Source organism: Hyaena hyaena, unplaced genomic scaffold (assembly GCF_003009895.1).
Source record: "Hyaena hyaena isolate Hyena2069 unplaced genomic scaffold, ASM300989v1 scaffold_119, whole genome shotgun sequence".
Taxonomy (NCBI): Eukaryota; Metazoa; Chordata; class Mammalia; order Carnivora; family Hyaenidae; genus Hyaena; species Hyaena hyaena.
Genome location: NW_024080750.1, coordinates 2,316,586 through 2,341,434, shown reverse-complemented (window position 1 = coordinate 2,341,434; position 24,849 = coordinate 2,316,586). Strand labels below are relative to the sequence as shown.

Here is a 24,849-nt window from a genome sequence, read left to right as displayed (position 1 = left end):
AGGCCGTTGCCCTTAGGACGGAGCTGCGGATTTGCCGCGAGCCTGCAGTGTCCCGCCCCCAAGGCAGGCTCTCAGCAGGTGGGCTTGTCACCTCCCCCTGGGGGCGGGCCGGGGGGAGTGGCCGTGGGGCCGGCCTGACTTTCCCTTCCGGCTTCCGGCTTCCGGCTTCCGGCCGCGGCCTGGGGCCCGTGCCCCCCGCCCCCCCGGCCCGCATCTTCGCTCCGGAGTCACCTCACGTTCCCAGACCGCACCTTTCCCCGGGGCCCAGGGGACCGCCCGAACTGCTACGGTTTGGAGGCCATTTTTGCTTGTTTTCTCCTTGGCAAAACATGAACTCTGCTACGAAAATAAAATGATTTATTTTTTTAACAGAAAGAAGAAGGAAAAGGGGGAAAACTCATAAAAATAAAAGCCCAAGGGCAACTCCAGCAGCAAACCGGACTTCAAGTCTGCGGCGCTGCGGGACGGAAGCGGACGCACCCGGGTGAGTCTCACGTGCAAGCAGAGCCGGGGGAGACAGAAGCGGGGAGGTTTTCAAGGGAAAAGCTCCCTCGAAGCTCTTGAGACAGAGGTTTTAATAACTGGTGTCAACAGCCGCGGTGTGCTGAGCGCTCGCTAAGTGCGGGGCCCTGGGCTGAGCGTGCGGCTACCTGTCATCCTCCCAGAGGCCTCCTTTCACAGAGGAGGAAACTGAGGCACAGGGAGGCGAGGTGGCTCGCACCCAGGGCACGCGGTGGGGCTGGCCCTCGGGCCCGTGTTCCTTTCTCCAAAGCTTCCTAACCAGCGCCTTTGGCGGACTGTCTTCGGGTCTGGGATTTGAGAGTTTGCGGAGGGAGGCTTCAGGCAGACGGAGCCTCCCTTCCTGGGTTCCAGACTCCGCTGGGGTGGGGCTGGGTCCACGCGGGACCCTTTCAAGCCCGCTGGAAACGGGGAATCATTCTTTGGGATTTCCTGCTCCCCGGGTTCTTCCACTGAGTGCGTTGCGGCGAGCCTGGAGTCACCGATCTTCGTGTGTGTGCACGTGCGTGTGTGTGTGTGTGTGAACGACAGGTAAGCAGAGCACCGTGAATGCTTCCAATAGGCAAGTTCCCGGGACTTGGAAAGCCTGAGAGTTCCTTCTGATGCTGACTTTGTGGGGCCAGTGCCAAAAAGACAAGAAAGCAGGGTAAGGTGGCCGAGAGGGATGACCAGGTGGGAGCGGGGAGGGGGTGCCGCGAGAAGGTGCCCCAGAGGAGCACTCACTGACTGGAAAGAACCAGCCGCCGGGGAATTTGGGGGAAAGGCCGGCACAGGCGGAGGAGGCGGCAGGCGTTAAGATTCAGAGGCTGAGCAGGAGCCAGTGAAAGAGGCGGTGGAGGGAGGGACAAGGCACCCCTGCAAGAAGGAACCGGACAGCCTCTCCTGTCTAGAACGGATCTGAGCTTGTGGAAGCTGCTGCCACCATCGGCCGTGATGTTGTCTGAGTTCGAGTCCCAGTAGTCTTCCCAGCCTGGTGACCCAAGGGGCCCAATCGATGGCCAGGAAAGATGACCGGGGCCTGCGGGGGGCGGGGCTGTGGGTGTCACCTGCCTTTGGGGTGGGAAGGAACTTTCGCATAATGAAGGTACCTCTGCCCGCCCTCCCTGCCCTCCATGGAGGCTCCAGGGCTTGCTCACCAGCCGCCTTCACCTCCAGGCTTAGCCACCGGTAAGACAGGTGGCCTGGGAGGGAGGCAGTCGGGCCAGCTGCGGGGCTCAGACACGCCAGGGGAGGCGGGGGAAGAGCGAGCTTTGCTGAGAGAGCATGAGTCGTCACTTACAAAACGCTTTCTTCTTGCTTTCTTTTCCTTTTTCCAGTTCAGAGCAAAAGGCACCGCCTTCTCCCTGAGGCAAAGTCAGGTTCTTTTCCAAAAGTGAAAAGTGATATTTGCTCTGGGAGCTGTGTTGATCTTCATTTTAGTGGCCCCCCAGGCGAGCCCATGAGAAGATACCAGTTTCTGGGATGGGAGAGCAGAGAAATGTAATAATTGAGGGGCTACCGCCCAAAATTTAATATGGATGATTTGTTTCAATGTTCTTTGGGTCTGTTTAAACATCCCAAATAACCAAAATTATATCCTGGGGAGGCGGTAGTGTGCATGTTTAAATGGCCAAGTGCATGGGTCAGGAATACGCGGGTTTTGGTCTTATTTTTGCCTCATACCAGCACTGCGAACCTGGGCGAGCTCCTTATTCTCTATAAGCCTCAGTTGCTCGATACATACTTGAGTATATACATAGCTGCTTAGGATAGCGCCTGGGACGTGACAGCTCATGAAATTGAAATGAGTATAATAATAATAATAATTAGTGGGGTAGTAGTGTTAATGGATGGTAGACGCAGGGGCCAGACTTTCTAAGTTCAATAACCCGGCTCTGCCATTTCGCAGCTCTGTGACCTACTTAGAACGCAGCGCAGCTCGGTGCAGGGTGAGTACTCGAGGCCCGTTATTCTATTACCACGGGCAGTACAGTGTTATTCCAGCGCAAGAGAGTATTCTTCCCGGGCAGAGACTCGCTCCTATTCTGCACTACATCCCTAGTTTCTACAATAGTGCTGAGCTCCTAACAGGGCCGCTCAATAAATTTTCACCCACGTTGTTGAGTACATGAAATGGAAAGGGATGAATCATTCCTGTGTTTCTCTGTAGACAGAAGAATCCTGAACCCCTCTATGTGCGAAGCACTCCGATAGGGCTGGAATAGAAGCCTCTTTCCTTTGCCTCCACGCAGCTGGCTTTCATGTCCAGATCTTGAGTCTCAAATCTATACAATGCTCAGCAAATGGGATGCAAAGGCTCCGTTAGGTCCCTGTGGACTCACAGCACCAAACACCGATCGTGTCTCCACCGTGCACCTCCCGGCAGGGTCACTGCTGACTTGAGCCCGGGATCTCACTGGGGACCCACTGCGTTCCACCCTTTGGCATCTCCAGGGCCTCCCACATAACAGACACTCAGGCGGGGCTGGTGAAATGGTATTGATGTGCGTACATGACTGCCCCATACCACCATTTTGAGGGAGTATTTTTTTTTTTAATGTTTTATTTCTTTCTGAGAGAGAGAGAGAGAGACAGCCTGAGCAGGGGAGGGTCAGAGAGAGAGGGAGACACAGAATCCGAAACAGGCTCCAGGCTCTGAGCTGTCAGCACAGAGCCTGACGCGGGGCTTGAGCCCACGAACCGTGAGATCATGACCTGAGCCGAAGTCGGACGCTTAACCGACTGAGCCACCCAGGTGCACCCCTTTGAGGGAGTTTTGTATTCACTCATCTGACTGAAGGCAAGAAGAAAGAGGTACGTATTTTCCTTCTCATGCTGGGCACACAGGCTGTTGGAGACAGAGCTGGATTTGAGGTGGGGCCAGCTGAGGAGCCACAGAGGTCGCTAATACCCCCGGGACACTAATCTGGGTTGGTGTGATGAGATTTTCCTTCGAAGATTAGGTGGCGGTCCCCAAGCTGGTCCCCAAGCTGCCTCGATAGGAACGTGTGCAGGTGAGCTGCAGGGTGTGGGGCATGTGAGAGGAAGGCGACTGCACTGTTCTAGAGGATTGCCCTTAGGGTTCCCTGTGGTATTGCCTCTTGGCTTGAAGGCCAGAGCCTGTATCCCGCTTCCCAAGGTGGGCATGTCTGGGGCAGGCAGCGATGTGCCAAGGGGCGCATGCAGCCACAGCTTAAACAGGGTATGCCCTTCATAGCTCATTAGAAGCCCTTTTTAAAAATTTTTTTTACTGTTTATTTTTGAGGGAGAAAGAGAGAGCACAAGCAGGGGAGGGGCAAAGAGAGAGGGAGACACAGAATCAGAAGCAGCCTCCAGGCTCCGAGCTGTCAGCACAGAGCCCGACGCGGGGCTCAAACCCACAAACTGTGAGACCATGACCTGAGCCAAGCTGAATGCTCAACTGACTGAGCCCCCCCAGGTGCCCCTAGAAGCCCTTTTCAGATAAATTAAGACAAGTATCAATTATCAGTATACCATGGAGGAGAACGCCAGACTGCCTCATAGGTTGTGTTTTTTAAGTTTATTTATTTTGAGAGAAAGAAAGCACAACCTGGGAGGGGCAGAGAGAGGGAGAGACAGGACCACAAGCAGCTGCACGCCCTCAGCGCAGAGCCTGATGCGGGGTTCGAACTCACAAATCGTGAGATCATGACCTGAGCTGAGCTCAAGAGTTGGACGCTTAACCGACTGCGCCACCCAGGTGCCCCTTTTCTTTATTGATTTTTAAATTAAAACACAGGACTTTGTTTTTATTTTTAATTTAATTTAATTTTTTAAAATGTATCTATTTTCAGAGGAGAGTGTGAGAGTGGGGGAGGGGCAGAGAGAGAGGGAGAGAGAATCCTGAGCAGCATGGAGCCTGGTGCAGGGCTCGAACCCATGAACCGTGAGATCATGACCTGAGCCGAAAGCAAGAATTGGATGCTTAACTGACTGAGCCATCTAGGTGCCCCTACTTTTTATTTTGAGTGAGAAAGAGTGCACAAGTGGGGGCAAGGGGCAGAGAGCAAGAGCAAGCGAGCAAGCGAGAGAGAGAGAGAGAGAGAGAATGTCAAGCAAGCACCATGACCAGTGTGAAGCCCTATGCGGGGCTCAATCATATGACCCTGAGATAATGACCTGAGCTGAAATCAAGAATTGGACGCTCAACCAACTGAGCCACCCAGGCGCCCCAAAGCACAGGACTTTAAAAAAATGCCAAGCCTGTTCCAGCCAAATCATCCAGATAACTTGTTTGCTTTTTTCTCAGCGATGAAGAATATTTTGGTGGACACATCTATGCATTGGTATTCCTACATTAAGAATACATTGGTATTCTTAAAACCCTGAAGTGGGGTCCAGCCAATAGGCCATCTCTCTTTTAATTCTTTCTGTGAGGCTGATTTCTGGAAGGAGCTGCCTTTGATCTTGAGCCCCCTCAGAGCAGCAGGCTGGCGTTTTGCTATCACTGACACCAATGGGGCATTTAGGGAGCAGAACGTTTTGGTTTCTGGTATAAACCTCCATCAAAACTAGTTAAAGTCAGAAAGGTCATGGTTTGGCTCACAGAAGTGGGAAGCGTAGGGTTGGATTCGTTGATTCCTGTGTTGTCATCAGAACATCCTCCCCCCCCCCCCCCTTTCTGTCTCTCTTCTCTCTATCTGGCCTCTTGCTATTCTTCTATAGAGGGACTTCTTTAGTGAAGCTGTGCAAAGGTGCGGAGGATCATGACACTGGCAGACAGGCTTACATCAAAACATCCTGCCCAAGGCAAGCACAGAGGCACTAGAGAGCTTGGAGTTCTCAGGGTCTGCCGATAAAATCCCAGGGCCGGGCTTGGATTGGTCCAGCCTGGTTCATGTGAACATGCCTTGACCAATCAGAATGTCCAGGGAGTTGGAATACCGTGTGTGATTGGCCAGGCCTGGATTACTAGTCCCTCTAAAGGAGGTACTGGGGAAATATATGACTGAAGACCCAACCAGAACCACACAGGGGGAGGGACAAGGGGCAGCCCCCCAAAGGTAGGAGGGAGTCATTTATGGGAGTGGGGGCAGGGCATTGGGAAGGACTAAACCACCGATGTTCACCCCCCAGGAGGAGGCATTCTTACTTGGAGAGACGGGAAGGTACCTTGTATCTTCTTGTGGAGTTAGCCCCAGGTAGGTGTGGGCCCTGATCTTCATTTAAAGACGGAGAGTTCTACAAGTTTCCTTAGGGGCCCTATCTGCCTTCTGAAGACAGTTGTTAAAAATTAGAAAAGGAAATCTATTTCCATGACTTGGTTCTGATTTCTCTTCATGTTAAAAGAGATCAGGGTGGGAGAATGTTCTGGACAAACGGCCCACTCTTGTTGCCAGATTTCTAATTCCGTGCATCTGGCAATCCAAAGGCTGGCTTTACAGACGGACCGGTGCACTGAAGAAGAAAACTTTCATGGATAAAACTTTGCAAGTATGTAATAGTTTTAAGCCAGAGGCCACAAAGCAATGGCATGTTTTCTTTGGCCAGGACAGAGTTTACAAAAAAAGAAAACCAAACGCTTGCCAACATTTAAGAATTGGAATATTTCATTTGAAAGCATGTGTTTCCGGCTCCTCTAGGAAAACCAGAAGACCCGGCCACGCTGGCCCCAGAGGTGACCTGGCCACAGTTGCCTGGAGCTGAGGACCAGCACCGCCTTTAGACAGGATGCGATGCTACAGTTTGCCACAGTCCCCACCACTCCCTATTGTCCTGCCCCTGGCCTGCTTCATTTACACGCCATTCCCCTTACCTGGCTGGCCTCGTTAAGTCTTTACCTTCGCAGCCGTGGTTTTACAACAGCAAATTCCCTGAGCAAAATCTTTGAAGAATTCGGTCTTTCTTTGTCTAGCTTTATGTCCTTAGGCAAGTTACTGCTTCTCTCCACACCTGAACGGTTTTTTGTTTTGTTTTGCTGTTTTTTACCTGCAAGCTGGAGGTTGAAATACTTCATTGAATCAATCTTCATTGAGAATCGAGTTTTCTAGGTGCTGGGTTGACTGAACAAAGAGCCTGGCTGGGGGCAGACAGAGGCCAGTGTCAGGAAGGCAAGCAGGTGCCGATACGTGTCGGGAAGGTGTTTAAACAATACTGTGCATCCAAGTCCCCGAGCCCAGCCGTTGGTGAACTATGGCCTGTGCAACAGATCTACGCAATACCTGGTTTTGTAAACAAGTGTCCAGGGAGCACACATTCATCGACATATTGTCAAAAGTGCTGCAGACTGTCTGCTCACAAGGGCAGGATGGAAGAGTGACGACGGAGGCCATATCCCTTGCAGAGCCTGAAATATTTACCATCTGGCCCTTTCCAGAAAAACTTTGCCGGGTCTGGCATTAGCCCTGAGCCCAGGTCAATAGAAGGAGCTCAGTAAGTTGCGCTTGGAAGTGGTAGTGGCATAAAGGTCCTCCCTTCCAGCTCTCTGTGGCTGACCACGCAAGGCCGGGTGACTTTCACTGCCCACTGCACTTCCTCTGCCCCCAGCTTGCCGTGTGCTTGCTGACTGCTGTGTTCCTCGTTTAGGTAAAACCGCAGAAGCAGCTTTGGTTACGTCTTCATACCGATGTCACAGAAAGCATAACGTGGCCCTACTCAGAGGTAGGCTTGGGGTTTGCCAGCTGTCCCTTTCTGTGCCTCGGATCAGGTTGATTAGGCCAAGTCCAGCCCAGGAAGAGACAGGCTGTGGCTTGACGGCCCATGTAGAAAGGGCTGGATCTGTGTTGACTTACATTTTTCGAGGGGGTGTGTGGCAGGCTTGCTGAGGTTTTATGGTTTCATCAGTGGTTCTACACGTGTGCCAGCTCCCACAGGCTGACTGTGCGAGACCTTTGTTCCAACCCCTCGGGGAGATTCGTTCCACCCACCCCTTCCTCCTCTGGCAGTGGCTGGGGGCAGCAGGACAGCAACGGCAGCATTTATCGAAGGCTGAGCGCTCTGTACCCGTCGTCCCTCTCACCCCCAGGAAAACACAGTGCATCGGGCACCCATAAGGTAGGGTCTGAGGATCAGCCACGTAAAGAATTTGCTGGAGGTCACGCAGCTAGGTACCACGGAAGGTGGGGATTTGGCTGTCTGTGCTCAGAATGCCAGGGCAAGTTATGTAATCTCTCAAGTCTTAGTTTCCAAGTCTGGGAAATGGAAGTAATTAAAGCTTCCGTGAAGGGTTGTTGGGAAGATTGGAGAAAGGACATATAGTGCCTCGTATATGTCACATAGTCCAGGCTCACTAGATGATTCCTGTGCTGGTGATGGTGATGTCATATGATGATGGTGAGGTCATGTGATGGTGATGGTGGTGATGATGGTGGTGGTGGTGGTGGTGGTGGTGATGGTGGTGATGATGGTTGGTGGTGGTGATGATGGTGGTGGTTGTGGTGATGGTGGTGATGGTGGTGATGGTGATGGTGGTGGTGATGGTGGTGGTGGTGATGATGGTGATGATGATGATGGTGGTGATGGTGGTGGTGGTGATGGTGGTGATGGTGGTGATGGTGGTGATGGTGGTGATATTGAGGAAGAAGAGGATAGTGATGGTGCCAAATTATTGGACTGTTTCTAGCTTTAACTTTACTGATTGTCATCTAGCATCCCCAAAAGGGCATTTTGCCCCACAGAAATATATAGAATAATGTTCTTTTGATCCCCGAGTGTATTTGCTTGCCATGGCGGCTATCAAAGTTCTCACTCACGGGTGGCTTCAGGCAATGGGAACGTATTCACTCACAGTTCTGGGGTCAGAGGTCTAGAATTAGGGTATTGGCAAGGCTGGTTCTGGAGACTCTGAGGGCGAAACTGCCCACGTCTCTCCCCTGGCTCATGGTGGCCCGTAGTCCCCGGAATGCCTTCTGTCGTGGCCACACCTTTCCAGTCTCTGCCTTCATCTTCATGTGGACACCGGCATGGCATAGGGCCCACTGTAATCTGGGGTGGTCTTCTTTCTATCTTTACCGTAATTATCTCTGTAAAGACCCTATTTCCATCTAAGGTCACATTTCTAAGGCCCTATGTAGGCGTTGGCTTTGGGGAGGAGGACACTATTCAACCCTCTGTACTGAGGGCAGGACAGTGAGGGTGCAGAGAAACGACGTGGACACGGCCTGCCCTGCCCCAGCCACGACCTGGGGCCCTGCTGACAAGCCCTCCGCTCCCAGGGCCCACGGGGCGGCCGGTGTTCGGTGCTGGGGAAGTTCCGGTCACCCCGTCTGTGGCATTTGGATCTCTGAGGGTGGGGACTCACCAGGGCCGTCCTGGCGAGTGTGGGGCAAGGCGCTGATGCGGCTCAGGGCGCACATTCCCGTCTTAGGGGAGCACGGACGGCTCAGCACCCTGCCCGGGGAGGCTGCGTCGGGGCCACGCTCCCTTTGCTTCCCTTACAAAGTTGGAAGAGGAGCGTGGATTTGCCACCGTCGTCGTGGGCTGCGACACTCGGACGCAGCGGCGTCCCCCGCTGGGGTGCTGGCTTCCCGGGAGCATCCGGAGGGCTCAGACCTGCACCCCGGGACCCAGCAGTCCCGCTCTCATGGGGCACAGCTTCTGGAGCTGCTTCTGCGTCGGGGACGGGAAAGCGTGTGTGGTCAGGAGGGAAGAACCTGGCCAGGGAGCAGGCAAGGGCCGCCTCCCCTGCTGGTGCACAAGACAACCGCTCGCGTTTCTTAAGAGGGATGTAAACTGAGCGCTGTTGAAAAGGGACCACCCCCCCCCCCACTACTTCACTTCTGGGTGCCCCACTCTCCTGCCCCTCCGTCTTTCTGTCCCCGAGAGGAGGCCAGGACAGCAGCTGGAGCTACAGTCTCTGGATGTGTGTGCTGGGGGCAGGTGTGGCATGAATGTAACTAGGCACTAATGTCCTTTGCTGGTCACCAGCCTCAGAGTTTCTCGGAGGTCTCCAGGAGGCTCCTTTTCCTCAGGTCCTGAGCCCAGGATCTGGGGAGGGTATGTGTGTGTGTGTGTGCAGGGGCCCAGGGCACTCATGGAAGTTGGTGACCCTTCAGACAAAGGACAATGATTTCTGCACAGAGGGAGTTTTCCTGTGTAAAAACGGCATCTGTTTGGTTTTATTAGTCAGAAAAGAGGAATGTGGGCGGCAGAAGGGACAATTGAGGATCTCCTCAGTGAGTGGACATGGATGCAACTTTGTACTTTCAGAGACTCTGATATTGATGCTGAGAAGAAAAAAATAGGAAGGATGGAGGAAGGGAGAAAAGATGGGAGGGAGGAGAGAGAAAAAGGAGGGAGGGGGGAGCAATGAAGACAGAAAGACAAAACACAACAGAAGAAGGAAGGGAAACAAGAAAAGAACAGTGTGTCTGAGGGTCTCTCAGGAGCTGCTACTTGAGCAGAAAGCTATGGGGGCCTCACACAACCTTGGGAGTGAGCAGTCGGGCAGGGCAGCGTGTGCAAAGGCCCTGGGGTTGGCAGTGAATTTGGTTTGTTTAAGAAACAGGCAAGGGAAGCGCGTTGGGCCTGTAGGTTCAGGGGGGTTGTGGACAAGGCAGGTTTGGAACCAGGCTGAGTGGGCCTGGTCCCCACAGAGCTGGGCAGGAAGACGAGGCAGGCTGCCAGGAGCACCTCTCCCCAGCTCCGTGGGGGCCGCCCCATGGGTCCATGGGCTCTGTGCTGCCAGGCTTTTGCTACACGGAAAAGCAGGGATACCCACTGTTGAGGGAAGTCTCCTGTCTTGTAGCTGTTGGCGGCCAATGTGAAGATTTACAAGAGACTTTGTAGGCAGCACAGGCACTGGGGGGGTGGGGGCCACTCTGCGGCCCCTGACTTGCAAGGCTGGGACTTGCCAGGTTTCTGCCCCTGTGGGCCGGGCACTTGGTCTTTCCGGGCTATTCCGGAGGACGCTGGCTGTCGGCTCTGGGTCCATCTCCTGCGGACCCGTGTGTGGAGCTGGCCAGGGACTTAATCCAAGTGAGGGCACAGCCGGGAGGAAAAGGGTGTGTCTTCCTTCAAAAGCCTTGAATAAAGGAACCCTATTCAGGGCCTGAAAAGAGCCATGTTTAAGTGAGGGGCAGCCTGCCCTGGCAGGTCTGTGTGCGCAGTGACCTCTTCCCTGGGGCGGGGAGTGGGTGGGTGGAGGGGTTGCTGTTTGAAAGCTTGTTGCTCTTCTCCCCATGGAGGAATCTCACCAAGGAAACCTGACACACTGGGGTGCAGTCTCTGCTTTGGGACTCCGGAAACTGGTCCTTTCCCTTCCCCTGGGGATTCTGAGAAAGACCCTCCCGGGCACATCTGGCTCATCCCCATCCCCAGTGCAGGCAGCTGAGGCTCTGCCCCCCAAAGAGAGTCTGCCCCCCACGTGTCAGCGAGCTTGGTGACCCATTTTCACCAGAGGTGGTCAGTGTCTAGCAAGGTCGCAGAAGGTGGCTGGAGTCAAGACTAACTGGTGACAGAAGGTAAACTTAAAGCAGATCAAAGAGACAAAGGACAGAAGGCCCTGGATGGACTCTGAGGGTGTCATGCTAAATGAATTATGTCAGACAGGGGCTCCTGGGGGGCTCAGTCAGTTAAGCGTCTGACTTTGGCTCGGGTCATGATCTCACAGTTCAAGGGTTCAAGCCCTGCATCGGGCTCTGTGTTGACAGCTCAGAACCTGAAGCCTGTTTCAGATTCTGTGTCTCCCTCTCTCTCTCTCTCTGCCCACATGGACCCAATAGCTCACAGTTATGAGCTGAGTCTTACACGGGGCTGACATTCTAAAAAGTCACGTTGATTGAGGTCCACTTTGCACAAAACAAAATCCATTCCTTTAGGCGTGAAGTTCTATGAATTGTGCAGCACTGGCCGGTGTGTAACCATCAGCGCAATCAAGCCATAGAAGGACATTTCCATCTTCCCAAAAGTCCCCCAGTCTGGCTTTGGAGCCAGCCTCTGCCCCTCTACCCTCAGCCTGCAGCAACTACGATCTTTTTCTGTTGCTGCAGTTTTGCCTCCTCCAGCGCGTCCAGGGATGGCCTCGCAGGCCGCACAGCGTGAGGCTGGCTTCTTTTGCTCAGCACAATGCCCCTGACACCCGACCCTGCATAGACGTACCACAGTCAGTCCCTCCTTTCACCTGCTGCTGGACATTTGGCTTGTTTCTAGTCTTTGGGGATCATGAATTAACCAGCCCATGTAGGATTTTGTGTGGATGTATGTTTTCATGTATCTTGGGTGAACACCTAGGGTATATCTAGGATGCAGCTTTGCACTCCTACCAACAGTGTGAATGAGGTCTGTTGCTTCACACCGTCGCCAACACTTGGTATTGCTGGGGGGTGGGGGGGGGAGGGTTGGGGGGATGGGAGCTGTTTTCCTCCCATGGCCATTCAAGTGATACTGAGCATTTTTGCATTTATTTTCCATCCCTATATATTTCTTGGTAAGATATCAGTTCACATATTTTGCTCATTTTATTTAAAGTTTATTTATTTATTTTGAGCGGGGGACGGGCAGAGAGAGAGGGAAACACAGGATCCGAAGCAGGCTCCAGGCTCTGAGCTGTCAGCCAGCATAGAGCCCGACGCGGGGCTCGAATCCACGAACTGCAAGATCATGACTCATGACCTGAGCCAAAACCAAAAGTCGGATGCTTAACCAACTGAGCCACCAGGTGCCCCATATTTTTTTAATGTTTATTTAATTTTGAGAGAGAGCACACACACAGAGTGTAAGCCAGAGGTGGGGGCAGAGAGAGAGAGGGAGACACAGAATCTGAAGCAGCTCCAGGTTTTGAGCTGTCAGCACAGAGCCTGACATGGGGCTCAAACTCACAAACTGCGAGATCATGACCTGAGCCGAAGTCAGACGCTCAACTGATTGAGCCACCCTCGCGCTCCAGCCCATTTTTAATTGAATCATTTGTTTCTTTGTTATGTTGTGAGAGTTATTTCTATAGTCTGGATACCAGTCCTTTATTAGATATGTCTTTTGCCAATATAGTCTCCCAGGTTGTGTTTGGGCTTTTCATTTTTATGAAAGCAGCTTAAAATTTTTTTAAAAAAAATGTTTATGTATTTTCGAGAGAGACAGAGCATGACCAGGGGAGGGGCAGAGAGAGAGAGAGGGAGACACAGGATCCAAAGCAGGCTCCAGGCTCTGAGCTGTCAGCACAGACCCCAATGCAGGGATTGAACTCAGCAGCCATGAGATCATGACCTGAGCTGTAGTCAGGCGCTTAACCCACTGAGTCCCCCAGGCTCCCATGTAAGAGTGGCTTTTGAAGAGCAGAAGCTTTTAATTTTGATTAAAGTTTAATTTATCAATTATTAAATTTAAGGCTTATGGTTTTGGTGTCCTAGCTAAAAAGTTCCTGTGAATGTCACAGAGAGCTTCTGCCATCTGCCATGTTTTCTTCTAGAAGATTGATAGTTTTAAGTTTTACATTTAGGCCTATGGTCCTCTTCAACTTTTTAATTACTTTATTTTATTTTTTTCTTCGACTTATTTTTTATGTAGGGATGCCCATTTTTTCAAGCTCCATTTGTTGAAAAGACTTTCCTTTCTTCACTGAGCTGCGTTGACAATGTTGCCAAAAATCAGGTGACAAGATGTGTGTGGATCTTTTTCCAGATCCCATTGTTCGGTTATACGTTGTCCCATCGCCAATACCAGACCGGGGCCCAGACAGGAGGACCGTATCAGTGTTAGCACTTAGCAGATTTTATTAATTAAAAAAAATAAACCTTGGGGCGCCTGGGTGGCTCAGTCGGTTGAGCGTCCGACTTCGGCTCAGGTCATGATCTCACAGTTTGTGGGTTCGAGCCCCACGTCGGGCTCTGTGCTGACAGCTCAGAGCCTGGAGCCTGTTTCAGATTCTGTGTTGCCCTCTCTCTCTGCCCCTCCTCTGCTCCTGTTCTCTCTCTCTCAGAAATATATAACATTAAAAAATTTTTTAAATAAAAAAATAAACCTTCTTTTGGAATCAGCTGAGAATTGCAACAAAGTAGCATACAGTGCAGAGAGCTCCCTTACACCTTTCATCTCGCTCCAGTTAGTGCTTTACACACCCACGGAGCACTCATGGAAACCAGCACACTAACATTGACACAATCCTTAACTGCTTGGAGTTCACCGGTTCCCCATTAGAATGTTCTTCCTTCCTGTTCTGGGATCCAACTCAGGGTACCACATTGCATTGAGCCATGGGGTTTTAAAGTGTTAGTTATTTATTTTGAGAGGGAGACAGTGCAAGTGGGGGAAAGGGGGGGCAGAGAGAGAGAGGGAGAGAGAGAATCCGAAGCAGGCTCTGCGCTATCAGCACGGAGCCCGATGTAGGGCTTGAACCCACGAAACTGTGAGATCATGACCTGAGCTGAAACCAAGAGTCAGACACTTAGCGGACCAAGGCCCNGACCAAGGCCCCCCCCCCCCCCCCCCCCCCCCCCCCCGGCCCCCCCCCCCCCCCCGCCGCCGCACCCCTACCGTGGGTTTTTAGATGCAGAGGTTAACATCTCCAGCATCAGGATTCATCTTAAGCCCATACTGTCTCACATGGAGAGCTGGCTGCATTTTTTCCCTCGGGGCAACATAAAGTTAGAGGACAGAAGCCCCCCTCATCTGCGGTTCAGCTTTCTGTGGCCCCAGTTACTTGCAGTCAGTCGAGGTCTGGAAGCGGGGTGTTCATATCACTTCTGACGGATCACCAGAAGGTCAGTAGAACCTCACGCTGCGTCACAGTGTCTATGCAGTCACCTCCCTTCATGTCATCACGTAGGCTCCGTAGCATCTCCCGGCATCAGAGGGGTGAGGACAGGACAAGAAGATATTTTGAAAGAAAGATTGCATTCGCATGACCTGTGCTATAGTAGCTGGTTACAGCTGTTCTAGTTTATTCCTTGTTATTGTTGTTAATCTCCTACTGTACCTGGTTTATGAATCAACTTTATCATAGCCTCATAGGTTCGGGGAAGGCGCAGCGTACGGGGGTTGGGTACTATCTGCGGTTTCGGGCACCCACAGGGGCCTTGGAGCCTGTCTCTGTCGGAGAAGGGGGTCTACGGAACATCTCAGATGTAATGAAATATGCGATGAGTGTGACTGCCGGATCTCCTGCAGCCTTCACGTCCCTGTCTGTAAAATGGAAACAAGATAGGACTCAGTTGTGCAGATGTGGGAATATGAAACAAGAGACTCGTGGACAAAGCCCAGCATGGCGCCGGGCATACAGGAGGCGCTCACTAATGAATAGTTAGTGCTACATCCGCAGGCAGCCTCTCTCCCTAGCGTGCTTGTGGGGGGTGGGGGGGTGGAGGGGGTTGGTGCTGGGGAGCGTACTTCTCTTCCCTCTCCTACTTCCAGGGCTCTGACTTCTTGGCACCTTCTGTTTGCCTTGCAGGAGCCCCCTCCCCCCGCCCCCCAGAATAGCTTCCCATTAAAATAACAACGTTTAGGGTGACAAGGTTTGCAGAAGGAGCTGAACGTTTTCAGGCCAATCTTTCTGAAGCCACATATCAAGTTTCCCAACAAATTCCCTTTGCCAGCGCAGGAACCTGTTCTCGCTCAGGCTCTAGACCCCAGCCCTCTCTCCCCCACCGGACTCCCGACTGGGCCACCTTTTCTCCTCTGTGTCAAGGTCTCAGATGCTGTTGCTTGCACGTTTTCTGGCGTGCACATTTTCAAAATGAGGCCAGCTGCACCTTTCTTGTGGATAGTGGGGGTGGTTATAGAGAGTTGATAACATTGATAAAAATAAAAATAGAGAATTAAGATATGAAAACAGAGGGCAGTTTTATAAAGTGCTCTGAGGGGTGCCTGGGTGGCTCAGTCGGTTAAACGTCCGACTTCGGCTCAGGTCATGATCTCATTATTTTTGTGTTCGAGCCCTTTGTCAGGCTCTGTGCTGACAGCTTGGAGCTGCTTCGGATTCTGTGTCTCCCTCTCTCTCTCTCTCTGCCCCTCTCCCGCTTGTGCTCTGTCTCTCAAAAATAAACATTAAAAAATTTAAAAAAAATATGCACTGTGAAAAAAAAATAAAGAAATTGTAGAAAAAGCCCTAAAGCAAAACATCTGTCTCACATCACCGTCCAGATCACCAGTGTGCAGGCCGGCACCCTTTGGGCTTCTCAGCCCTGTGCTCTGTGTATCTGGTGGCATAGACAAGCCTCCGCAGCTGGGGGCAGGCCCTGGGGGCAGACAGCCTGGGTTTAAAATCTGCCTCCACTGCCAAAAAGCTCTGTGCAACTTACGTGACTTTTCCAGGCCTCACTTTCACTATCTGTAAAATGGGCACATCATTGGAACCTACTCCAGTTGCTGAGAACACCACACCACACCTGGCACCGGGAGCGGTGAAAAAGGCAACAGTGAGTAGTCCCTTCGTTTTCAGTTGCTGCCCAACAAATTACCACACAAACCTCTTGGCTCCAACGGCACCCTTTTGTTATCTCACGTTTACTATCTCACGGGTTTGTGTGGCTCAGGGTCCCTGGTGTGGCTCAGCTCTGTCCTCTGCTCATGGTCTCACAGGGCCACAGTCAAGGTGCTGGCTGGGGCTGGAGTCTCACTGGGAGCTGAGGGCCTCTCCCACGCTCACACTGTTGTTGGCAAAATTCATTTCCTCCAAGCTGTGGACCCCATAGTGGCCGGTTTCTTGCAGCTCAGTAGAGAGACGGGGCTGCTAGGACTCGCTGGACTTTCACGTTGCATCCCCAGACCCTCTTCTAAAAAGCCATTCATTGTAGGGGCGCCTGGGTGGCTCAGCTGGTTAAGCGTCTGACTTCAGCTCAGGTCATGATCTTGCAATTTGTGTGTTTGAGCCCCACGTTGCGCTCTGTGCTGACAGAGCCAGGACCCTGCTTCGGATTCTGTGTCTCCCTCTCTCTCTGCCCCTCCCCTGCTCATGCTCTGTTTCTCTCTTTCTCTCAAAAACAAACATTAAAAAAAAAAAAAAAGAAAAGACCCACTCAGGGAGGTGCCTGGGTGGCTCAGTCGGTTGAGCATCCAACTGTTGATATGGGCTCAGGTCATGACCAGGTTCATGGGATTGAGCCCATCTTGAGCTCTGCACTGGGTGAAGCCTGCTTAAGATTCTCTCTCTTTCTCTCTCTGTCTCCCTCTGCCCCTCTGCCCTGCTCACTCTCTCTAAAATAAAAATAAAGTAATTAAAAAGGCCCACTAGGATAATCTCCTTTTGATGAACTCAGAGGCAACAGACCCAGGACCTTAATTACATCCACAAAATCCCCTCTGCTCTGCCCTGTGATGCAGCATAACCAGGGAGGTAAGGTTCCATTGAGCACGCAGATCCTGGCCACACTCAAGGAGAGGCAGGATGCGGACCACAATGGGAAGGGGTCTGGGGGTCCCTGGTACTCCTAAGGCCTCACTGTTACCTGGGTTTTAGTTTGGGGGCAAACTAGTGAACCTTAAGCTGTATCCAAGGATTCACACTTGGTGAAGAAGATCCCATTCATCCAATCAAGTATTAGAACTGGTCATGGTTTTAAATAAATGAATAGGCAGGTTCATTCAGAAAGCAGTGATTGGTTTGCTAGTTCACTCATTCATGCCATAACTCATTGCTGTATCTGTGCCCCCTCCCCCCCGGGCTTAGTGTTAAAACATATAAACTCACGTGGGGACTGATCATTGCAGGATCTTTTATTGAGCATTCGCTTCAACCACGAGCTCTACCTGTGCACTCTACATATTAGCGTCTTTAGTCCTCACGATAACCTTGTGAAGGACACACTAACATCTCTTCTATTTTGCAGAGGAATTGACATCAAGAGAGGCTGTTTAAATTTTTTTTTTTTTTATGTTTTATTTATTTCTAGGAGAGAGAGAGAGACAGCGTGAGCAGGGGAGGGTCAGAGAGAGAGGGAGTCACAGACTGAAACAGGCTCCAGGCTCTGAGCTGGCAGTCAGCACAGAGCCCGACGCGGGGCTCGAACCCATGAACCGCGAGATCATGACCTGAGCGAAAGTCGGACGCTTAACCGACTAAGCCACCCAGGCGCCCCAAGAGAGGTTGTTTAACTTGGCCAAGATCACGTCCCCAGAAAGCAGCAGGGCTGATTAGGGTCCGGGCATTTTGGCTCTAGCACCTGTGTGCACAGCACTGTAAAGCACCCTGCTTGCCACAAACAGACACGCTCACAGGCATGATGTCATTTGGCTGGGAGGTGGGCAGGCTCCTTTCCTCTCTCTGCCTTTGTCTGGATTCTCCTTGGACAAAGAAGTCCGGTGGGGGAGAAAGGCAAGTTTTAGCTCTGGTCATGTACCACTGCCATAGGGGAAGTGGCCATGGGTCCCTTGGCCTGACAGGGCAGACCTGAGCCATGGACAGGAGGCATTTCAGGGCCCCCGGTGACTGCGTCCTCAGTCCCTGTCAGGAGCCCCTCTGAGAGCAAGCGTCAAAGGGCTGGAGTTTCTCCCCCGGCGTTGGGCATCGCACCATATCACTCAGTCCCTGCCTTGCTTCTCCGCCCAGCAGGCCAGTGAGTTCTGGGAATTTTCTGTGCATCAAAAATGCACACGGCAGCTGTGGGTTGGGTGTCCCTCCCCGCACGCCCCCTCCCCCCAACCTCTTCTGCTAATTTGTCAAGGACACTTTTTTCTCGGAGGAGGATTTAAGGAAGCTGAGGGCGGAAATCTTGATGAGAGCTTCTGGACACACCTGGTTCCTTGCAAAGGTGGCTCTGTGTGGCTGCGGAAGGTAGAGACGAGCATTTCGGTGTGGAAGACCTAATGGCCAGGCACAAACGCTGCAGCCCTGGGCAGAGCGATTTGACTCTGTGCCTCGGTTTCTCCAAGCGTAGAGTGGAGACAGTGTCAGTCTCTGCGTACAGGGGTGCACTGGGAGGATCCCAAGGCAGACGGGGCCTGGCAGATGTAAACTCTCGGAATCTGTGAGTCCTTGTCATTCCTGAGCAACATGGCTTCCTTCCTCTCATGAAGACAAAGGCCCCTGCAGTGGCTGCTCTGTCACATCCAGGTCCTTCTTCCTCCCAGGGGACACTGCTCCCTGCAGACAGGCTGTGCCTGACACTACACGACTCGCTCAGGTCCCTGCTCTGAATCTACATGCCCCTCCCCCTTCCAGGCTCCCGCCCCGCCCCCTGGCTCCCGCCCCGCCCCCCGGCCACAGTGATTGGTGGCAGGGTGGGCACTGGACAGAAGCTGGGCCAATCAAATCCCTGCCCTGTCAAAGGGTTCTGGCTGGAGAGAAACTCGCTCAGTTCTCCGGGCCCTTCTGTGAGCTGCGGAAACCTGAATCATTTACTCCTGGTCATCTGGCCTCCGCTTGGCTGGAGTGAGGAGACCAACGTCCTGTCCGCGTGTTTGGGGGGCGTTGGGGGAGTGTTTAGTTTGATGAATCGGAATTTGGTGAATGAATGAATGAATGAATGAATGATGAATGAATGATGTTCTGCTTTCTACTCCTCTTGCATCAGTCCTCAATCATTGCTTCCTTTTAGAAGACGGCAGCCTTCCTTCTTTCCTTTGTTCTTCATTTTTATTAGTTTTAAACTTTCCACTTATGAAATACTGCAAATCTGAGAATAGGATGAGAAATTTCCGCACACCTGCTCCCAGCTTCAGCAATTATCATCCTGAGGTTCTTTTTAAAATATTTTGTCCCCTGTCTTAACTGGGAGAGCAGGGTCAGAAGTGTTGGGAAATTTAAAAGCAAATCTCAGACACTGAATCATTTCACCCAAAATACTTCAGTATGTAGCCTTTACAGTGTTTATTTTCCAATAACCTTAACACCGCAGTCACACTTAACTAAAATAATAATAATTTCCTAAAATGTTTTTTCTTTATTTTAGAGTGTGAGAGAGAGGCAGAGAAAGAGAGAGAGATAGAAAGAATCTCAAGCAGGCTCCAGGCTCAGCAAGGAGCCCATCGCAGGACTTGATCCCATGACCTGGGGATCACGACCTGAGTGAAATCAAGAGTCAGATGCTCAATCGACTGAGCCACCCAGGTGCCCCAATGATAATTTAATATCACATAATATCCAGTCCATGTTCAAAATTTCCCCCACTATCTTAAAAACTCTTTTACTGTAGGTTTGCTCAAATCCTGCCGAGGTGTTGCAAGTGACAGAAACCCAGTTCAAACCAGCTAAAACCAAGAAGGGGGATCTGTTGGATTCCAGAAGGAAGCTGGGAAGTGGGAAGTTGAGGGGCCCTCAGGGACTCTGGATGCAGAATCGATCCAGCCAAGGCTGTCTCTGGCCCTCGCACTGCTCTGCTTAGCTTTATTTCCTTAGACAGTTCCGCAGAAGGTGGGATCATGACCTCAGGCACTTGCATACCTACCTTCCTCCAATTTTGCGATGGTGGTTAATGTGTTTTTCTCCATCTGGTCCCTTTTGAATGGGTAGGGCTTTGATTGGCCCAGTTTCTGTCTAGTGCCCGCCCCGTCACCAATCACTGTGACCAGGGGGTGGTGCCTGGTGACAAGGGGGTGGAGCCTGGTGATTGACAGCACGCTCCACTCTCCAGGGTCTGAGTGAAGGGAGGAGCCTTTTGCCAGTGGGCGGCGCTTTCTGTCAGCTAGAAAGTGGGCAGGGTCCAGGTCAGGCAGAAGATAAATCGAAGACTGCTAGGATGTTTCTAGGTGCTCCTGGGACACAGGTTTCCATTGTCAATAGGCCTGGAAAATTCTGAACTGAAGATAGTTGAGCTGCCCCTCCTTTCTTGAAGCTAAAACTTGTGGTGAATTCCTAAGAATGCAGAAGAGAATTTTACATACTTGATCTTGGAAATGTTTTTATTTTTATTTATTTATCTTTTTATTTTCATTCATTCTCTAACGAAGGTGCGGGCAAACCAAAAAAAAAATTGGGGGTGAAAAATCCTACTTTTTATGTGTAAAGCACAGAGTTACATATAGCATGTCAACAGATAATGTGTCTGGTACTAAGATTTCACGAGGTGGGGTAAGGCAGTGAATAGGGGGAAATGTCCAGAAAGTCTCCTTTAGTGGCTTGGGGAAAAAAAAGGAAAATGAGATGGTTGCAAAGCAGTTTTTGTTTCCATCTGGGCCTCAGTTTCCTCATCTGTAAAACTGGGATAATTTTACGGTGACCAATTCAGAGAGTTGACGGAAGAATCTACAGGCATTTGTGAAGACCTGGGACAGAGGAAGCGCTATGCATGAGGTGGGTACCATCGTGGGTGTCATTGTTGCTGTTTGGGAAGCATTTATATAAGTATTTGAAAGTTAATAGGCATAGGTCTGGTGTCAGGTGAACTGGGTTTGAAAACTTAACCTTTGAATTTTTGAACTCTGGATTTTCTTATTAGCAAATGAAATAAAAAAACACTTGGGGGCCCTTGGGTTGCTCAGTTGGTTGAGCATCCGACTTCGGCTCAGGTCATGAATTCACGGTTTGTGGGTTCGAGCCGTACCTTGGGCTCCATGCTGACAGCTTGGAGTCTGGAGCCTGCTTTGCATTCTGTCTCTCTCTCTCTCTCTCTCTCCCATTCTCTCTGCCCCCCCCCCAAAAGTAAATAAACATTAGAAAAAATGTGAAACAAAAAAGTCTTGTTGAGTTGCCGTCAAGGTTAAAGGGAATAAAGTCGGTAAGGTCTCTGGAACCCGTTAAGCACCTATATTACTGTCCCCTTCTGCAGATGGGAAGGCTGAGGCCCTGAGCCTTGGAGAGATGTGCTTAGGGAGGTGGAGCTAGCCCCTTCCCTCCTTCCCCCCGGCCTGTGCTCCTGCTGGCCCAGCCTTCAGTCAGCCCCTGGTTTACTGCTCCCCCTGGGAAGTCCCACCGCTGCCCTCCCCTCCCGGTCACAGGGCGCAGCTCAGAGGCCCTGCGAGCTCTGACAGGTGTGAGATCTTCGGTTTTGTTTCCCTTTTCTATCTTTCCCTTCCAGACGTAACTTTGCCTTTGTCTGAACAGAACAGCAGTGACTCCGGAGAAAGCACTGGAAATTTTGCCTTCCCTTGTCTCTGCCCAAGTGCTGACTCTGGACACCGCCAGTGGCCTCAGCTGTTCCCTTTCCTTCTAGAGGCGGTATGTACACACAGGCCCGGGTGTGGGGCTCGGACTCCCGCTTCCCAACACCCGGTCAGGGCTCGGACTGCTTTTCTCGGCCCTGATTTTCTGGTTCTGGAGACAGTAGCCTCTGGGTTTACACCCCAATAACTGACTCCGTGCGCTTGCCCTTTCAAACAGGGAGGTCGTGGGTCCTGGGCTCTCAAGATCAGTTGCCTCGACATAAATTCTTTTTTTTTTTTCAATCTGCTTTTAGGGTGTGTCACTGTGCAGGCACTGGGTGTGACCTCCACCTGGCGGCTGGCTCGGGTCCTGGGGGGGGCGGGGAGTGGAGGGAGTGTCAGGAAGGCCAGCCTACCACCGCCAGCTTGTGGCTGGTGCCTGTCTGCAAATCAAAGGTTCTGTCTGCTTTGGGAGAGACGTTGGGGGCAGCAGAAGCTTTCAGAGGCTTCCTGGAAGGTTTAGGAGAGTCGGGTCACCAGAGTCGTCTGGCTTGCAATCAAAGTCTCATCTTCTATCCTGTGCTGATTGCTTGACCCTGGCCAGGAAATGTAACCTCCCCAGGCCTCAGCTCCCTCGTCTGCAAGTGGGGACAAAGTCTCTGCCTTCCTAACAGGGCTGTCGAGAGGGTGAAGTGAGCGGCTGCATCTAACCCCGCCCACTCGGTGAAGGTCAGCTGTTACTAATGGAGGCGCAGAGCCCTGTGTGGGCCGACCCCGTGCGCCTCGACACCTTTCTTTCTAACCATGTCCCCTGCTCTGCTGCCTCGGCCACACTGGCCCTTCCCAGGCTGTACCAGCCTGGTGCGGGCTTTAGATGCTTAACGGACTGAGCCACCCAGGTGCCCCTTGATTTTATGATTTTCATTGTGACTATGAGGAAATTTTAAATCACAAATAGAGTATGCATTGTTTGGACGGGACAGCTCTGTGTTAGAAGGTACATGCCATGCAGACAGGAAGGAGGAAGGGAGGAAGGAAGGAAAGGAGAGAGGGAGGAAGGGAGGGAAGGAGGTACAAAAGGAAGGAAGGAAAGAAAGAAGGAAGGGAGGGAGGGAAGGAAGCGTCAACTCTTTCAGAAGCTGTTCCCATAGGACCCTAAGGACTCACCAGTGAGCCCAGAACCCCCCTCCAAGTCCAGTCTTAAGGCATCAGCCAAGGGACCCCTTTCTCTCTAGAAGATGCCCCAGCTGCCACTGTCCCTGGTTCCCCGCAAGGCCCTCTGGGCCAGCTTGCCAGGTCTCCTCCCTCCCCCTGGCCTAGAGTGACCTTGGGTAAGTCACTTAATCCCTTGATTTAGAGCCTCTCTCGGTGCAGCCCGTCCCCATCTTTCGTCCTCATCAGCAGGGGGTTCGGTTCAATTTTCACACCCAGCTCTCTGGACCAGGATCCTCTGGGATCTAAATCCAGACAACAGGGCAAGTAGTCCGGGCTTTCTTTGACTTTAATTATCTTCCGCAAACGGGTCGATCATCCCCACAGGAAAAAGGGATGAGCCCCAGAACACATATTTGGAAACCTCTGTCCTGTCTTGACAAAGGGCTTTCTGAGAATGTGGCTGATTCTTCATCGTTACACAACAGAGGGAGGATTGAGCAAGTGCGGCCGCCGAGAACGCCAGCTGGATTCAACTGGATTTTGTCTCGAATATTAAAAACAGGTCACTTTTCTTCTCAGCCCTCTGAAGATGCGTGGGTTGGCTGGGCACGGCTTCAAGGGCAGGACCGATTGTAGGTGGTACCAGAGGGTGTTTAGAGGGGACATATTTTCATCACGGGCCTGGCCTTTTGATTCCCCAAGTAGCCGTGCAAATGTCCACACCCCGCAGCCTGGCTTGGGAATCGCAATTGACGGACATGAATAATGAGCTTGCTTTAGTGTCAATGTTACTGGGATTTTTTTTTTTTCCTTTTAAACGAAGTCCGATTGTGATGATGGTAACATGTTTATTGTCCTGGAATTGCAAAATGTAGGAAAACATACACATGAATTGAAACCCGGAGTCTCATCATCCTGTGATTCTCACTGCAAATATCATATCTCTTGTACATAATTTATTGTGTTCAGTATTTTGCAATAGTGCTACCCCATTTCTATGCCATGTTAGATTTTTTTTTTGCTCTATGTCAAGACCATTTTGTCATCCTATTCGATATTGGACAGCGCCATGAATGACTGCACAGTACTTCACTTAACCAACACTTATTTAGACAATTCTCCATTGTTGGGTATTTAGGCTGATTCCAGCTTTTCGCTATTGTAAATAGCTCTACAATGGACATCCTTGTACCTAAATGTACACATCTCTGATTATTTCCTTAGGGTAAATTCCTAGAAGTAAAATTACTGCTGAAATGCTTCACACATGTTACGACTTTTGAGAAGTCCTGTCATATTAGTCTAGAAAGTTTATGGCAATTAACATTTCCAACAGCAGCATCGGACTCTTCTCTCTGGTGTCTCCTTACCCCAACCAGTCCTCGTAAATGTCAATTAAAAACAAACTTGGGGCGCCTGGGTGACTCAGTTGGTTAAGCGTCCGTCTTCGTCTCAGGTCATGATCTTGTGGTCTGTAAGTTCGAAGCCCGCATCAGGCTCTGTGCTGACAGCTCGGAGCCTGGAGCCTGCTTCGGATTCTGTGTCTCTCCCTATATATGTAAATCTTCCTCCTGGTGAAAACCCCTGTTAACAATCTGATGACTATTTCTTCCAGATTGTTTTCTGAGCACATGCATTCATGCGTGTGTATGCGTTTTTTTCCAGAGCCGAGATGACCTATGCAGATCACTTTGTACCAACTTTCAAATTTCACTGTATGTTATCATGACCTGTATGAACCCTTGTTCTTTTCCATGACCCCACAACATTACACGGCAAATCTGTGTCTCAGTGTGTCTCACGGATTCCTTAACGTTGAACGTAAAAGCTGCTTCCAACTTTTCCCAAGCACACAGCAGGGGCGTACATTTCTTTTCTTGCCCATAGTTTCTAAACAAGCCCTTAGTAATGGAGAATGCCAGAACAGAAAAGAAACACAAACTTTAAGGATTTTAACGTATATTACAACACTCGGAAAGACCAGCCTGTCTTTCTCCAGGAGCCCGGGATGTGCTGTTTCTCTCATCCTTGCAAACACTGTGTCTTTCCCTTCTTCTTCTTCTTCTTCTTTTTTTTTTTTTTTAGTTTATTTATTTATTTGGAGTGGGGAGGGGCACAGAAAGAGGGAGAGAATCTCAAGCAGGCTCATACTGTCAGCACAGAGCCCGACGTGGGGCTCGAACTCAGGAACCGTAGACCATGACCTGAGCTGAAATCAAGAGTCAACCAACAGAGCCACCGAGATTCCCCTCCTTCCTTTCTTACTACCTCTCTGCCCTGCAAGGCTGC

At 51.2% G+C, this 24,849-nt stretch overlaps 1 long non-coding RNA gene across 5 annotated transcripts in view; it reads left to right on the top strand.

Annotated features, from left to right (window-relative positions):
- Positions 1-177: 177 nt before the first annotated feature.
- LOC120234851 overlaps positions 178-24,849 on the top strand; it is a 46,204-nt gene continuing 21,532 nt past the window's right edge. For 3 of the 5 annotated variants that reach the window (XR_005529222.1, XR_005529223.1, XR_005529220.1), the window contains exons 1-3: positions 178-484; positions 21,342-21,481; positions 22,945-23,122. This is a non-coding gene — a long non-coding RNA (uncharacterized LOC120234851). The remainder of the gene's footprint in view (positions 485-21,341; positions 21,482-22,944; positions 23,123-24,849) is intronic. The other 2 variants (XR_005529221.1, XR_005529224.1) reach the window with 2 other exon arrangements.